Consider the following 17,125-nt stretch of genomic DNA (forward strand, 5'->3'; position numbering starts at 1 on the left):
TCTTGACGATGCGCCAAAAAAGTAGGTATATTAGAGACATCACACTAATATTATAAAGGAGAAAGTTTGTATGTGTGTGTGTGTGTGTGTGTATGTTTGTTACTCTTTCACGCAAAAACTACTGGACGGATTGGGCTGAAATTTAGAATAGAGATAGATTATACTCTGGATTAGCACATAGGCTACTTTTTATCCCGGAAAATCAAAGAGTTCCCAAGGGAATTTTAAAAAACCTACATCCACGCGAACGAAGTCGCGGGTATCAGCTAGTATTAGATACATTTTTGCTGCTGTTGCAAGTGAATGACAATTTATTTTTATTGTAATTGTTGTTTAGGTAGCTACCTAATGTAGCTATCAAATTCTTGCGTTGATATGACTACGTCTAATCTTAGTAGGTACTATGATACTATGATTCTGGACAACCGATCTTATGTGCCTACATTGCTGAAGCCTCAGACAGGCCATGCCACATTTGGAATGAGAAATCATTACTATTGTGCTTTTATCCTTTCTGCTATTGTAACCCCGGCCTAAGAGTTCAAGGGTAGGCTCCAGTTTCAATATAAATATTATTGCAAAGCCTCGCTAAACGCAGAATAACATTTGCATATTTATAACAGAGCAACCCTTAGCAAACATGGAGGGAAATTGGAGGGGTAAGTTTGCTTTTGACATAATGGTCCTTTCCTGACGGCATCGCAACTTCTTAGTCAGCACTTTGGCTCCTGTTACTTGATACAAGAGATAATAGTAGGTACGCATCTACCTAAGTACCTACTGTATAATAACACTTATAGAACAAAAAAAAAATTCGGTCTACTACTAAATCTCGTAAAATTAGGAATATAGGAGAGGTCCACTCTAAAGACTAATAACAGTTACTAATTATTGTTTAGGTACGAACTACGAACCGAAGGTGCAGTTGCATGACAGGCGATTAATGTTATGCCAAGGTTACGGTTAAACTTTGATCATAAATAAAAGTCAAATGGTTGCAAAGGTCAGTGTTTATTATTTGTAACCTTTGGAACTCGAACTATGTACCCTGTTCATTGCCACCTCAGCTTCACAAACCGCTGAGTTATGTTGGTTTCTCTGACTCTCCTACGGATGTCCTCATTTCTGATCTGATCATGTTGATAAACTCCAAGCATAGCTCACTCATCCCCCGTTGAGTGAGTCTGAGCTTTATCCCATAGTTAGCGACCATGTCTGGGATCCATATTTTGTCATTACTGGGAACACGCACTGTTGCCTTTGGTTTGGTTGCTGAAGACTTTGGTTTTCAACAACAGTACGTCTTTAGACATATAGATAACACTTAAACAAACAGAATTACAAACGGTTTCTTTTTATTATATAAAGTCAATAAAAATACGGTTCAGTGTAACGAATCGCTGTATCCCTTGCGTGGGGTGTGTAAAATTTTATATTGTAATTTGTTTTTATAGTCGTGGGGATCTTGACTTGCCTAGTCCCTGGGGATGAAAATAATCATGTGTTTAACTAATTCTAATTAGTAGTTTGTACTTCGTTATTTAGGCGGGGGTGTGGCCCATCGAGCCCTTTTTTAGGGTTCCGTAGCTCAAAAGGAAAAAGGAACCCTTATAGTATCACTTCGTTGTCTATCTGTCTGTCAAAGGAAATCAAACCCTATAGGATCCCGTTGACCTAGAATTTGGCGATTAGGCAGGTAGGTAGGTCTTATAGCACACGTAAAGAGAAAAATCCGAAAACCATGAATTTGTGGTTACTTACATCATTAAAAAAAAAAATGTGTTCGTTAAAATATGATTAGTTTCCTAAATCACATGTAGATGGCACTGTTCGTCATTAACTTGCAGTGTTGGACAAAAAAGGGTTTTAATTTGTACGACGGTACGGAACCCTTCCTGTACAAGTCCGACTCGCACTTGGCCGATTTTTTTACACGGTATTTGTTAAAGTAACAATAATATACAAACATGGCAAACATGTTATTTATAATTAGCTTAAAAAACAAATAAGTACAATTTTTGGCTTTTTGAAGTGTTTTCAAGAAGCAACCTTAGTGCGCTCTCGAGCGCTTTCCGTACAACTGTAATCTAGTTTTCATTTGAACCAATCAAATCCCATCGACACGTCCTAAAAACTGGTTCTGAAATATTTGATACGTATTTGAACATTGATTTTAGAAGAGAGCCACCTTGCTTATTCTTAGTATTTGAAATTATGTTGTTACATGTGCATGTAGTCATGTTTGACAACATGCACAACTTACGGATATGGTGTGAGCTTTGCTTATCTGGACCTGGAGATTTTTTTTTCATTTTGTCTGGACTTAAATATATATTTGGCTTTAAAAACTATCTTAGAAGGACGTAATTCCTTTGTTCACTTAGAAGTTGCAATCTAAAACGTTTTCATGAGCATTACGTAAGGCTTCAGTAACTCGATACTTGTGATTTTCAGCGCCGTTAGACTATACTTAATTGGAGTTAATGAGAGACAATTAAGTATTTGTCCTTGTGTATTACTAGCTTTTAGTTTGTGTTTCTGTTAGTGCAGTTTCGTGTGTCCTCTTGCAATTATTACTAAGAAACTATACTATAATGCTCGCGTCTGCGTGGATTTTGGTTTATAAAAATCCCGTGGGAACTCTGATTTTTCGAGATAAAAATTAGGCTATATCGGTCTTCGGGAATGTTCTCAAAAGTATGTGAAGTCTGCCGATCCGCACTCGGCCGTGGTGGACTATGGGCTTAACCTTTCTCATTCTAAAAGAAGAGGCGTGCTCAGTAAGTAGTTGAAATGAGATGATGATGATGGGTTACCGTATAGGTAAGTAAATCTAAGATAATAGTAGGTAAAATAAACTAGTTAGGTAGGTACTAACATACTTAAAAGACATGTTTTGCTTTCATTACTTCCAAATTTATTCCTAGTAATATTATAAAAAGCGAAAGTGCGTCTGTCTTCTGCTAGCTTTTCATGGCTCATCTGCTTAACCGATTTTGCCGAGTACCCACATAGGCTAGATACTATTGGTCCCGAAAAATCGAAAAGCTCCCATGGGATTAAAAAAAACCTAAATCCACACCGAAGATGCCACGGGCATCATCTATTTGATGCATGGATACCTGGCATCCCGAAGACGGATATAGACTATTTTTATCCCGGAAAATGAAAGAGTTCCCACGGGATTTTTAACAAGTCGAAACTTACGCGAACCAAGTCGCGAGCATCATTTAATATTTTGACAAATAACACTAATTATTCAGCGAATATACCAGTAAAATAGGTAGATATTATCACAATAGGGATATTATCGCGCTATCTTCAACAGCGATTAGTTTTAACGACACCGCAAAAGGCTTTCGCCACTATTTATTATGCAAATTGAAACCTAGGGCTTAGTTATTTTGTGCTTCATTTTGTTAAGCATAGTGACTTTATCCAGCTTAGCATCAGGTTTTAAGAAGTATACCTAGTACCTACGAATAGGTACAGACTCTAGTTTATTTTAACTACGAGTATCTTACATCTTCTTCAGCTTCTGTTTTTACGATCTCCACTAATTAGTAGAATGAAGTAGGTAATTAGTGGAGATGCATATTTAAGAGTTTTCTATGATGTCCTCAAAAGTGTGTGAAGTCTTTCTCTTGTCATCATCAACATAGACATAAGCTACCTAACTCAATTCATCAGTCTATAAATTAATTTTCTTATGTTGACCTCTACTAATCTTCGCCTAAATATTCCATGTTATCTCCATTCCAAGTACATAAGTGATAATTGGCTAAGGGTATATCCATATTCCATACCTAAAGTCTCTGCCAATCCGCACTTGGCGAACGTGGTAGGCTATGGCCAAACCCTTCTCATTCTGAGAGGAGATCCGTGCTCAGTAGTGAGCCGGCAATGGATTGATGATGAGCAGTCTTTTCACAATCTAGAAAGTAAACAAAGCGAGCGACACCTTATAAAAAGCTCAGTCCCGACTGATAATGGCTATAGGCAGTGACGGATTAACCCTTAATCAAATTAAGCAATTGCCTAGGGCATCACGTCTGAGGGGGCACCAGAAGGAGCACAAAAAATCCGTCCTTAGGGCATCACGTCTCACTCTCACGTCACCAAAAACCACACCAAAAAAAGTTTCTAGGACTAATTTGAAAATTCGCGCGTTTTAGGTTGACATAGAGATTAGATTCCGACCTAGAGTCATAACCCCACTCCCGCTAGCCCACTCGCTGCCCGCTTATGCATTCGACAATTTGAATGCCCCCAAAAACCGCAAGGTGCATTTCAATCCATACTAATATTATAAATGCGAAAGTGTGTCTGTCTGTCTGTCTGTCTGTCTGCTACGTTTTCACGGCCCAACCGCTAAACCGATTTTAATGAAATTTGGTACAGACTTGGAATACATTCCGGGGAAGGACATAGGCTACTTTTTATCCCGGAAAATCAAAGAGTTCCCATGGGATCTAAAAAAATCAAAATCCACGCGGGCGAAGCCGCGGGCATCCCCTAGTAAGTAAATAAATTATGCTTTGGTTTTTATTGTTGTCGCACCTACTCCACTTCTAAAGTACGTTACATCTCAGCTTCTTATTTTACAAAAAAACTAATGATTTTAGGCGGTAAAGGTTTATAGACCGATTCTAGTTGACATACGGATAGGGGGGCCCACAGGCATGGATTGCTTAGGGCATCAAGTAGTCTTAATCCGTCACTGGCTATAGGTAGATAGAGACTAGAGTCGGCAATTCGTGCAGAATAGCGGCATAATAGCGCGAGTGCAATTCCTTTGAAAAAGAAACACTGAAGCCAATCAATCTACATTCACAATCGTATGAGTATCGACCTAAGCCCAGACGTGTCCTACGACTGCGACAGAACGTCTTGGTATTAGAAATGTTTCTACAAAATATTTTTAACGGCTAACGAACCTAAAATTCACTAAACCTTAAACCTTGATTATAATTGAGGAGCTGGCGAACAAAATAGTGTAGTTTCACGAAACAAAATTCTACAGGAGGAACAAAAAATTAAAGAAAATTGTTAAAATCGTTCTGTAATGCCACCTACCGTTTTGATTGGAATCACGGACTTTAGACTTTGTTTTAACGCAGTTTTTAACCCCCGACCCAAAAAGAGGGGTGTTATAAGTTTGACGTGTGTATCTGTGTATCTGTCTGTGGCATCGTAGCGCCTAAACGAATGAACCGATTTTAATTTAGTTTTTTTTGTTTGAAAGGTGGCTTGATCGAGAGTGTTCTTAGCTATAATCCAAAAAAATAGGTTCAGCCGTTTAAAAGTTATCAGCTCTTTTCTAGTTTTCTTGTAGAAAAGAAGGTTAGATAACCGTTAGGTTCATAACTTGGTTCATAATATTATGTCAATTGACAAATGTCAAGCTGTCAAGATGGACGTTGCCTAGATACATAATTATTTATTTGAAAATGATGTTTTGGAAAACTCGGATACTTTGGATCGTAGGCGCGGAATAGTCCAAGTCGGGGGTGTTATAAATTTTTAATTTACACTTGTAGGCCATTTTGCTTGGAAATGAGTTCAAGTAATCACTGATTGAAATCACGAAAGAACTCAATTTTAGCACACTTTCAGGCTGTTTTGGGATTGAGTTCATATTTATATGAGACAGCGAAATGGCACTAGCCACTAATTTGATATTTAGTACTATGAACTCTCATATTGTGTTATGTTACATGATTTATCAAGCACGCTGTATTGATGCAATGGACCCAGTTACATGAAATGCACCCGGGAATAAAATACGATTTTAATGGCACAAACAAGTATCCGCATAAAAACGTCAAGACTTCAAGTAATTTTGGCACAACTCCAAAAAAAAGCGCCCCGAAATTGAAACAAATCCATTAACTTCGGGTTATAACGTCAAAAGTATTTTATCGCAGTGCAGAGAATCGTCAATCGAATCGTTACGGCGAATAGTTTAGAATGACTTCATTTGAAATACGTGGAGGGTGACTTCAATAACGGATAGGAATACGTATTTGCTAGTCTTTCTGTGTCCCTCTTCATACAAATATACTAGTAGTTGCCTGTGATTTCGTTTGCTCGCAATAACGACTGTGTCTTGAGCTGACACGAACTGTAATAAATGCGACCTGCGACGATAACATGTCCTACGTGGTTCTAGGGCGGGATCCTGAGTAAGAGGGAACACGTGAAAACTGAGCGGCTCATGAGACACAGCTCATAGGTGTGTACGTGGATCATGTTTAATTCAAATATAAATAGCGAGTGAACCTAGTGAGTCACCTGATGTTAAGTGATTACCGTTGCCTATGAAACAGTTTATTTGTATCGATTTTTTATGTCTTTCTGCCTACCTACTCGAATAATTCAATACGAATACTCGAATAATTAAATTGAACTTACAATGCTATTTACAAGGGTTGATGCATTAAATTTATCTAATGGAATGATTTGATTCAGCGTTTCTATAGTTAGACATGAATGTAGTGAATTTTCACCCCTAAAGTGTTTTTGTAAAGCATAGCACATTGTAGAAAACACTCTAAACAGTAAACACATACCTAGATACTTACCTAGTCAAAAGCTGATTTAATAAAATTGAGGTTCAACCTTTGACTATTTACCTACTCACAAAAGTCACTTCTAAGAAATACCAAAAATTCGTAAGTCTATCTTACGTATTTTTGGTATTTCTTTAATTTTTCGAAAGTTTTGCCTTTGACTAATTTGGCATTTCTGAAAATTCTGTAGATGTGGCAATGTTTCGGCTTTGGTCTGAAACGTATAGGCATTGTCTGGAAAGTAAGTTTCTTTTGCCAACTGTCTAGCCTTGGTCTGGCTATTCTTCAAGCGAAAACAAGTTCTTGGCGTGCCTCAACAAACCAGTGATATTACGTGTGAGAATATACTTATTTTTATCACTTGTTTACTGCTAACCCGTTGGTAAAGAGTAAGAATCAGTGCTTTTTACGCTTGCTTTACTCTATTCATCACGTTAAAAAATTAGAGACCTCCTTGCAAGAAACTTGACTGACGGCTGTGAATGGTCGCGCGAATGTCGCACCTAACGCATTTTTTTACCCGACTGCGATGAAGCCCAAAGGAGGGTTATGTGTTTTTTAGCAAACTAAACGCACAAAGGACGTCATCCAGTAGATAGGCTTGTGTTAACGACATCATTCGTACTTCTCTACTCCTATTCGTACTCCTCTGTGCTACTGAAAACTGCGATGCGTCCACATTGCGTCCTTTGTTGCTCGTCTCGTATTCTTAAGACACGACGTGGTTGCTTGCGTTGATCAGCTCTCGCCAAGATTCGAATGCTTTCTTTAGGATCTTCAAGAGAAATACGCAATATCTCCTATAGTAAAGCGTGATAAAGCATCCCTCTCTCCGGTAGTTCCTTTGGGCATACTCTTCTTCCGAATTAGTGGTAGATTCAGTGACGATTCAAAAGCACTTGTAAAAGTTTATTTGAATAAAAACCTTTGTATTCCTATTGCTAAAAATCGTGGACCTGGCTTGGTTCTACCCTCGAACGGTTTAATTGTTTTCACCGGCTGCTATTGGTGACCATTTTCACGATCTTATATAATTTGCACATAATATTTGACTCTCTCAGCTGGTCAAACCATCTGGTGAGCGTCCTTTCGCTCTTTTGCCCTGAGTGTTGCCTGTAATAATAAGTTTCTCTAGACTGTCCTTCCATATTCCTCCTATATCAAGGGTCAACTTCACGTCGCATAACAAAAGCATAGTAATAATATACTCGTAACTGGAATTGCAATTCTCAACCTAACCCACTAGTAAGTATGAAATTGAATTGATAGCTAACCGAACCGGCATACCGACCTGACGTCGCCTGGCGTGAAATTATCTCACCAATAGCTATCTCAAGACTAAGTGGCTTCCAACCTACCGTTGAATAACTTATAACGAAATCGATCGCTTGTCCCACTCACGTAGAAAATAACATTGGGCTAGAACTACTCGCTAAAGTGTGTTTATTCATTGTTAGCGTCGGCCAACTCTGCTAACAGCCCACCACTTCTTGAAGCAAGCTCATACTGTGTCAAAGGTGCGTAAACCCCGCACCAATATTCTACATAAGTATGTGTTGTTACGCGTACCTAAGTGTCACGCACACAAGCTTACGAATTTGTCTTCACTTTTTACACCACTGCCCATAAAAGGGTTGTAATGGTAATTGTAATTGTCAGGGTTCATGTAGGATTGTAGTAGTAAGTATGAGTATGTGCTAGAAAGTAGACCTATCTTACGAGTGGTTATAGGTATCTACGGAGTTTTTAACCCCCGACCCAAAAAGAGGGGTGTTATAAGTTTGACGTGTGTATCTGTGTATCTGTCTGTAGCATCGGAGTTCCTAAACGAATCAACCAATTTTAATTTAGTTTTTTCTTGTTTGAAAGGTGGCTTGATCGAGAGTGTTCTTAGCAATAATTTAAGAAAATCGGTTCAGCCCTTTGAAAGTTATCAGCTCTTTTCTAGTTACTGTAACTTTCACTTGTCGGGGGTGTTATAAATTTTAATTTACACTTGTTAGTTATAGTATTTTCCTTTTAATGTTTGTTTGCCACTTTAAAGTTCCTATAATAACAATAATAAAATCAACGTACCTGCTTCTAATAAATTTTGCAGTGGAATTTGCCAGTGCAATGCAAACCATCTATGTATATAGATTCTAAAATAATACATTGTGCCAAATCGTTGTCGTCTATTAACCGAGTTCCAATAGTTTTGAATGCGATTTATATCATAGTTTATACAACTAATGCCATTATACATTTGTCCAGCGGCGCGTAAACAAACTGACAGCTTTATTATAGCGCACTATTACAATGGCTTCACAATAAATATTGTTTTGGATTCAATTCTAAACGTATGTCAATTTTAAAACGATATTGAATAAAAATAAAACTGCCGTATCTATCTCTTCAAATGGATTGGGTTATGGGTATTATATTTTTTTGTGTTTTGTTTAGTACAAATGCTACAAATATTATTAAGTAAGGCTTGTATTTGGGTGGTCATTATCGTCGTTCCAACCAATAAATGCAGCCTACTTATAAGTTTTATGACACCTAGTGTTTTCACCTAAAAAGGAAATCAAGGAAAGGACTTTTGCGCCCAGAGAAACGCAGCGCGCAGGTTCGAATTCTGCTCGTATCGCAAGCAGAAGATAATGTGTAAAAATTTACCTTTATTTTATGTCTTGGTATGTTACAGAATACAGTGAATGAAAAAGCATAGAAATAGTTCGCACGCTCAACTATAGCGCTACAAAATCTCTATCGCAACGCAATCATTAATCTATTGCTATTTACGATAATTAACCCCCGACCAAAAAAGAGGGGTGTTATAAGTTTGACGTGTGTATCTGTGTATCTGTGTATCTTTCTGTGGCATCGTAGCTCCTAAACTAATGAACCGATTTTAATTTAGTTTTTTTTTTGTTTGAAAGGTGGCTTGATCTAGAGTGTTCTTAGCTATACTCCAAGAAAATCGGTTCAGCCGTTTGAAAGTTATCAGCTCTTTTCTAGTTATTACAGTAACCTTCACTTGTTGGGGGTGTTATAAATTTTTAATTTACACTTGTTTAATTGGTTTAAGTTACTTGTTTAACTGACTTGAGTTTGTGGGCCTTGTTTTCAAATGACAATTGTTAGAAACACGCCTCCTACGCTTTGTCGTTCACTGACTGTGTACGTTTAATTATTTTAGTTGGGTGTGGAATGTTATAATTGCATTAGAAAAGAACACGTACGATTAGGTATCTGATTTAATGTTATAATTCTCACCACGATTTCCTTCACGTACTCCCAACCAGTTGTAATTCGACAGAATCAAATTAACGTGTCAGCTAGCTCGTTTTTCTTACGAAACTTGTGTTTTAGCTCTCACGGAACTTTGTTAATTTAATTTTGATTTTTTCCCTTCCGCCAAGATGTTCCACCTGAGAGGAATTGAGCTTTTTCATGGACTGCATGGTACTTAGAGAATTATTAACAAAGTTAGCATGCGAAACTGGCTCATGCCTCGCAATTTTCTGTTTAAAGGAGGATGCTTGGAGATTTTTAGTGCATATTTGGTTTTATCTTCATTATATGTTTACTTATTTGTTTTAACTTTAATATCTGATCTGACTTGTTTTATTTTTTTTTGTTAAAATCTAGATCAATTTCAATGATTTCAAATTCAAACACTAATTTTGCACTCGTTTCGGGCAAAATCATGAAAATTAGTGACGTAAAACAGTTACGGTAGATGGTAGTACCCGAAATAGAGTCTGCTCGGCAAGGGTTAATAGGGGAGGATGTCGTTAATTTAGCTCCTTAGAGGCGCGCGATATCGCGTCGAGTTACAGCAGTCTTGCGGAACTACCTACCTGCCTGCGGTGAACCGGGTGAGCTTTTAACCAAATTAGTGGGGGAAAAATGACTCTTGGACCTCCGTGATTGTAAAAAAGTACACTATTTGTAGCTAGCTCAGTAATCAAGAGGATAGTTGCGATAGATGTACCATACTTTCAAGCAAAAAAAGCACTGTAGTTTGTAGTCGTTTAGTGTATTATCGCCAATGATTTCAATTTCAAACACTAATTTTGCACTCGTTTCGGTCAAAATCATGAAAATTGGTGACGTAAAACAGTTACGGTAGATGGCAGTACCCGAAATAGAGTCTGCTCGGCAAGGGTTAATAGGGGAGGATGTCGTTAATTTAGCTCCTTAGAGGCGCGCGATATCGCGTCGAGTTACAGCAGTCTTGCGGAACTACCTGCCTGCGGTGAACCGGGCGAGCTTTTAACCAAATTAGTGGGGGAAATGACTCTTGGACCTTCGTGATTGTGAAAAAAAAAACGCCGTTTGTAAATTTGTATGTATTAAAAGAAAAGCTGACTGGCTGACTGAATGATATTCTATCAACGCACAGTTCAAACTACTGGACTTATCGGGCTGAGATTTGGGATGCAGATAGCTATCACGACACGTAAGGTACGTTACGTACGTACACGCTAAGAAAGGATTTTTGAAAATTCAAGCCTTGAAGGGGTAAAACAGGGGGTTGAAATTTGTGTAGCCCACGCGGACGGAATCACGGGCATAAGCTAGTCAATTATAAGTGTAAAAGAAGTTAGAAGTACTTAAGTAGGTACGAAAATAGTACATATCACGAATGGGGTTTGAAGGTTCCAGAGTAAACTAACTGTATCTACTAACTCTACGTACTTATTTACTTACTTGGGAATCGGTATATCTACTAGGTATAGGTATAGTTCTGTTAGTAGGTACGCTACTTTTTAAGTTAGTACCACCATTGTTGTTCGTTAAGCTATATTAGAAATGGGTAGATAAAATACCTACCCGCACTTACCTACTCCAAAAAAACAGGCACAAAGTTTTATGTTAATACAGTTAGTCAAAATAGTTTCCTCAAAATAGAGTCTGCTCGGTAAAGGTTAATAAGAAGGAGATATCGTTAATGGCACTTCGTTAAGACGCCATGTTGCCTCAAGTTACAGCAGCCTGGCAGTATTACCTGCGGTGAACAGCTCTAAAATTATTAACTTAATTAATAGAAAAACTGCTTAGTATTTATAGGTCCATGCTTAACATCCTTGCATTTTTATAAGTAACTATTGCAGGCTTAGCTTCAGTATCTTATATACTTACTTAGTAGTGATAAAATCACTTCCCATATTAGGAATAAATACGAAAGTGTGTTTGTACTTCAGTCCCACCGCAACGAGTCAGCGTGATTTTTTGCATGAATAGGTAAGAACTAAGAATATTTAAGGACCCTGGGGACTGGCATAATATGCTACTTTTTATGCCGGAAAATCAGAGAGGTCCCATGGCATTTTTAAAACCTAAATCCATGCTGACGAAATTGCAGGCATCAGCTAGTCACACATAAAATAGAGACCTTTTAAGAATATCATTTATTTAGGATAACAATTTTTAAATTATTTTAGATAACTATTAGAAAAGTTTACATAAATTACCTCTGTACCTAATTAAAGATTTAAAAAAGTTTTATATTGGGATAGAGCATCTACCTAACTACGAACATTAAAAAATACAAGTAGATTTTCCGTCAAAAGTGAAAAATCTCACTGCGCTGTCCCTTTGTCTGTATTGCCTGTCACACAGCCTTTTTTGCCTTTTATTTTGTATCCAAAATAAGCAATTAAAACATTCAACCAATGCGACTAAATAAATCAACGAAAAGCTCAACGGTTTTACAATACAAAGCAACAAATTAATTATCCCTCATAATTGAAGTCATTACATTCAGAAAAACGTTAAAAGGTATGGTCGCGTCATGCAGACCACACGCAAATTGCGCACAGTGCAATTAATCCTATACGCGACTTATTTGCATTGCGGTTGCGGCCACCTCGGATTTCACAATATGCAGAAAGACAATGAGGGAGCTCTGCCAATTTATCCCGACAGGTGGCGCTTAAGGGAATCGGCCATGGAGGTAGTATGATCTGTGGAACCGGCTATACCGAGCTGTTAAATAATTGTCATATAAACTTATGAAACTTTAAGAAACTATGAAGATGACAGCTTGCATTGGCCGGACCCATGGATCAGTGATCGGACCTCATCAGTTTTGCCTGTGGATTGCCATTGAGGAGCTGGCAAACAAAACGGTGTAGTTACACTTCTGAACAAAGTACTTTTTTAATCTGGAGGCTGGCCGTTTTTTGGCCCTCTGAATACAAATCGACTCATTTTTAAGCAAACGGCCTAAAATTCAATATTTGTAAAATAGAACCATGTACAATAATATTTTAACATCTATCGGTACTCCGAGCACTATTAACATTAGCATGTCGGTGACGCGACCTTGAAGACCAAAATCGCCCAATGCGCCTAAAGAATTTTTCAGTTCCATAAGCAAACCATGGTAGTGCTTTAGGCTGTGCTATAGTTAATTACTAAGGTCATAGCTCATTTACGCGACCCGTTCCCACATAACACACGCACGGCTCCACCTTAAATCGAAGTGACCACTAGTCAGCCATGCACCGACAGCACCCGACAGCTAGCAGAAAACTCGCTGTCCAAGCGATGACGACTAGCGCTACAACGTCTCCCTACTGCGCGTTACAACTTGTTTGAGTGCCCCACACGCTGTAGACATGTGGGTCGCTCGCTTGAAGCGCGATGGTAGGTAAGTGAGATGTCAACCTTTGATTGCCTAGATTTCGGCAAGTTCGCTTGCTGCGCGTTGTTTGCAATTGTATGTTGTAAATGTTGTAATATAGTACGACTTTAGGCCCATTATTGAATGTTTATACTTTTACCGCGCGGGAGCTGTGGCGTGTAAGTGAGCTATGACCTCTATGAGAATATAAGACTTAGTATTTATAATACATAGACTTATTATATCACTTAAATATGGTTGTTCCGTGCGCCAAGAGAGAAAAATGTAAAGATATTTTATGACCACACGCAAATTATTGTGAACAGTGCAATTAAACCGAGACCATACGCGCCACAGACCGCGAGGCCTGGACTTATTTGCATTGCGGTGGCGGCCACTTTGAATTTCATAATGCTGAAAGACAATTAAACGTCGTTTATTTTAATATCTGCGCTACTTTTACCTACCTTTTTTTTCGAAACTTTACTTAAATATGGAAACTCAGAACACAGATTGTGTAATTCGATTACCCATACCCATTATTAATTCATCATTATTTATCAAAGTGATGCTGATTGCAAACTTTTAGCTATGCAGGCTAGGTATCATGATCATCATGATCAACTCATCACCAGCTAACTACTGAGCACTGAGAATATCCTCTCAAAATGGAAAGAGTATGGTCATAGTCTACCAAACTCACCAAGAACGGATTGGCAGACTCTAGGTATGGAATATGGATATACCCTTAGCCTTACTTATCACTTAGGTACCTACTTACTTGGAGTGGAGATAACATGGAATATTTAGGCGAAGATTAGGTAGAGGTCAAGATAAGGAAATTAATTTATAGATTGATGAATTGAGTTAGTTGTTGATGATGACAAGAAAATAATGAAATATGTTCGGGTTGCAAAAAAATCGAACAAGATTAAAACATGTTGAACAAATTCAGACCACACGCATGTTGTGAAGTGTGCATTTATTGCTAAAACAGACCCGACGCTCGACGCACTGAGCGTGTTTGACGCATTGCGGTTACATTGCACCCATAAATTGAGTTATTTTTACAATTTAACTAATGAAGTCGTAGCTATGGGTACATATACCCTTCCCAGTAAGAGCGCTTCAATATTAAGGGTCATTTGCATATGAGAAATTTAAAGAAAGTAATAGTTACGAATTCGTTCAATTGCAGTCTTTGAAAATGCGTATTGTACTCAACATCTCTCGCGGATCCTTCGGTGTCGAAGTTGAAGCGTGCGTAGTGTTTTAGAGGACTTGAACGGTGTTGCTTTACCTGTATGTATAGTAGAAGGAGGGCCGATGGTGTATACATGCCGGATTTCGTGCCATACAGATTTATCTGAATTAGCGGATCATATTGTTTCTTCTGTATCAGGGAATTTCGCAAAGTAACGCATTAATTATATTTTAAAATTCGTCTGTGTGTCTTCACCGCTTGTTTGTCCGTACTAATCTCAGAAACTACTGAACGGATTTTCATGCGGTTTTTACCAATAGAGGCATTATCTAAAAATGTATGGGCTATCACTAGGCTGTAGTTTATGAATATTTTGCGAAAATAAGCTAACGATATGATAATAATTATGAATTAAGTCGAAATAAAAATCGTCCCGTCTTCCGTGGCGTGCGCTGCGTAAATAGATGTTAACACATGATAAGTAGAGATATCTGATAAGTTTTCATCAAGGACCACCCTCTTGCCCTATCCACCAAACGTCATCCGGCTATACCTAGATGATCATTGCTATCCGTGCAAAGACGGGGCGGCTCGCTAGTAAATAAAGAGGTAGTAATACCTACTCACCTATAGGTGTTACTATAGGTGAGTAGGTATTACTACCTCTTTATTCTTCCAGCTATTTACTTATTCAAGGACGCTCTAACAGCCAGACAAAAAATTTATGCTAGCGGTCAAGTGCTAACAAAATAATGGTAACAACTTTATTTTTAGTTTGCCTACGTTTTACTTTCGCCCACAAATAGGGCGTTTCGTGTTGTACTCTACCATCCCAGATTTCAAGTCCGCCTTCGTAGTAAAAACGTGTCAAGTGTACTCGTAACATTGTGAAAAACGTGAAAAACAGACGTAGACGTGGCTTTATCACAAATCAAAAAGTACGACATTAGGTCTTGTCCAGAAGACGGATTTTGTTCTTTAAACGTGATTGAATCTAACAAGTGTAAATTAAAAATTTATAACACCCCCGACGATCCAAAGTATTTGAGTTTTCCAAAACATCATTTTCAAATAAATAATTATGTATCTAGGCAACGTCCATCTTGACAGCTTGACATTTGAATCTTGACATTTGACATTGAAATCTTGAATATTATGAACCTAACGGTTATCTAACCTTCTTTTCTACAAGAAAACTCGAAAAGAGCTGATAACTCTTAAACGGCTGAACCAATTTTTTTAGATTATAGCTAAGAACACTCTCGATCAAGCCACCTTTCAAACAAAAAAAAACTAAATTAAAATCGGTTCATTCGTTTAGGCGCTACGATGCCACAGACAGATACACAGATACACAGATACACAGTTACACAGATACACAGATACACAGATACACAGACACACAGATACACAGATACACACGTCAAACTTATAACACCCCTCTTTTTTGGTCGGGGGTTAAAAATAACCGGACAAGTGCGAGTTGGACTCGCGAACGGAGGGTTCCTTACTCGGGTATTTTTTTCCACATTTTGCATGATAAATCAAAAACTATTATGCATAAAAATAAATAAAATCTGTTTTAGAATGTACAGGTTTCATATGATATCCCACTTGGTATAATTATCTTACTTTGAAAATTTAAACACATTTTTTTTTAATTATGTAATCACAAACTCACGGTTTTCGGATTTATTCCTTTACTTGTGCTATAAGACCTACCTACCTGCCAAATTTCATGATTCTAGGTCGACGGGAAGTATCCTATAGGTTTCTTTATAGACAAGACGGACGGACGGACGGACACACACACACAGACAGACAGACAGACAACAAAGTGATCCTATAAGGGTTCCGTTTTTCCTTTTGAGGTACGGAACCCTGAAAACAAGCAATGTGTGATGAATTTTGGCATATTTTAATGCATATTTCATTCCATACTGGATATCGTACCTACGCGCGACTTCGTCCATTGGTGATAGTATTTTTTTTTACTCTTTGATTTTTCATGATAATTCTTTTACTTTTAGGTATAGGTAGGTACGCAGCGAATCAGCGTTTTTAGGACTAGGTCGGATACATAAATATTAATTAAGTATTACGATTAAACCGTGGGTCCTTTATGCACGTTATATTAACTCTGTATTTTTCCATTCCTTTCGGGGTAGAATATTTTATGTTGGAGAACTTTTGTCGAAGTTTCGCGGAAACGCAAACGTAATACTCTCAAGTTTAGCCTTAAAGTACCTAGACGAAATCTTTCGAGCTGTCTTATTAAAATAGTAGGGTATGAGGGTGCATTCATGCTACACCGTGCACAGGCCGGCTTGTGCGCCACCGGTCGAGGAGTGGACAAGATTTTCGCAGATCACTATATCTACTTACTGCGTGTTTTGTCAACCCATTCATCACCATCGTCATCATGATCAACCCATCGCACTATGCTAACCCTACTTACTACACTACAGAATCAATATTTCAAAACCCAGTTTGAGATAAAATTATCATCACAAGTGGAACGGGCTGTCTTACATGAAGTACATAAATTCATTTAATGTTACTTCAACAGACAAACTAGTGATACTTAGCGATTTTTACACGAACAATATTCCAATGACACTTCGAATAAAGCTACTCATATTATAATTATTTTGATAGAACTTCACACACAGGTGAGTTCGTTTATTAAAACTTAGCAACTCTGCTAAGGTACAAAATATTACAACAAGTGTA

Source organism: Maniola jurtina, chromosome 20, assembly GCF_905333055.1.
Source record: "Maniola jurtina chromosome 20, ilManJurt1.1, whole genome shotgun sequence".
Classification (NCBI taxonomy): domain Eukaryota; kingdom Metazoa; phylum Arthropoda; class Insecta; order Lepidoptera; family Nymphalidae; genus Maniola; species Maniola jurtina.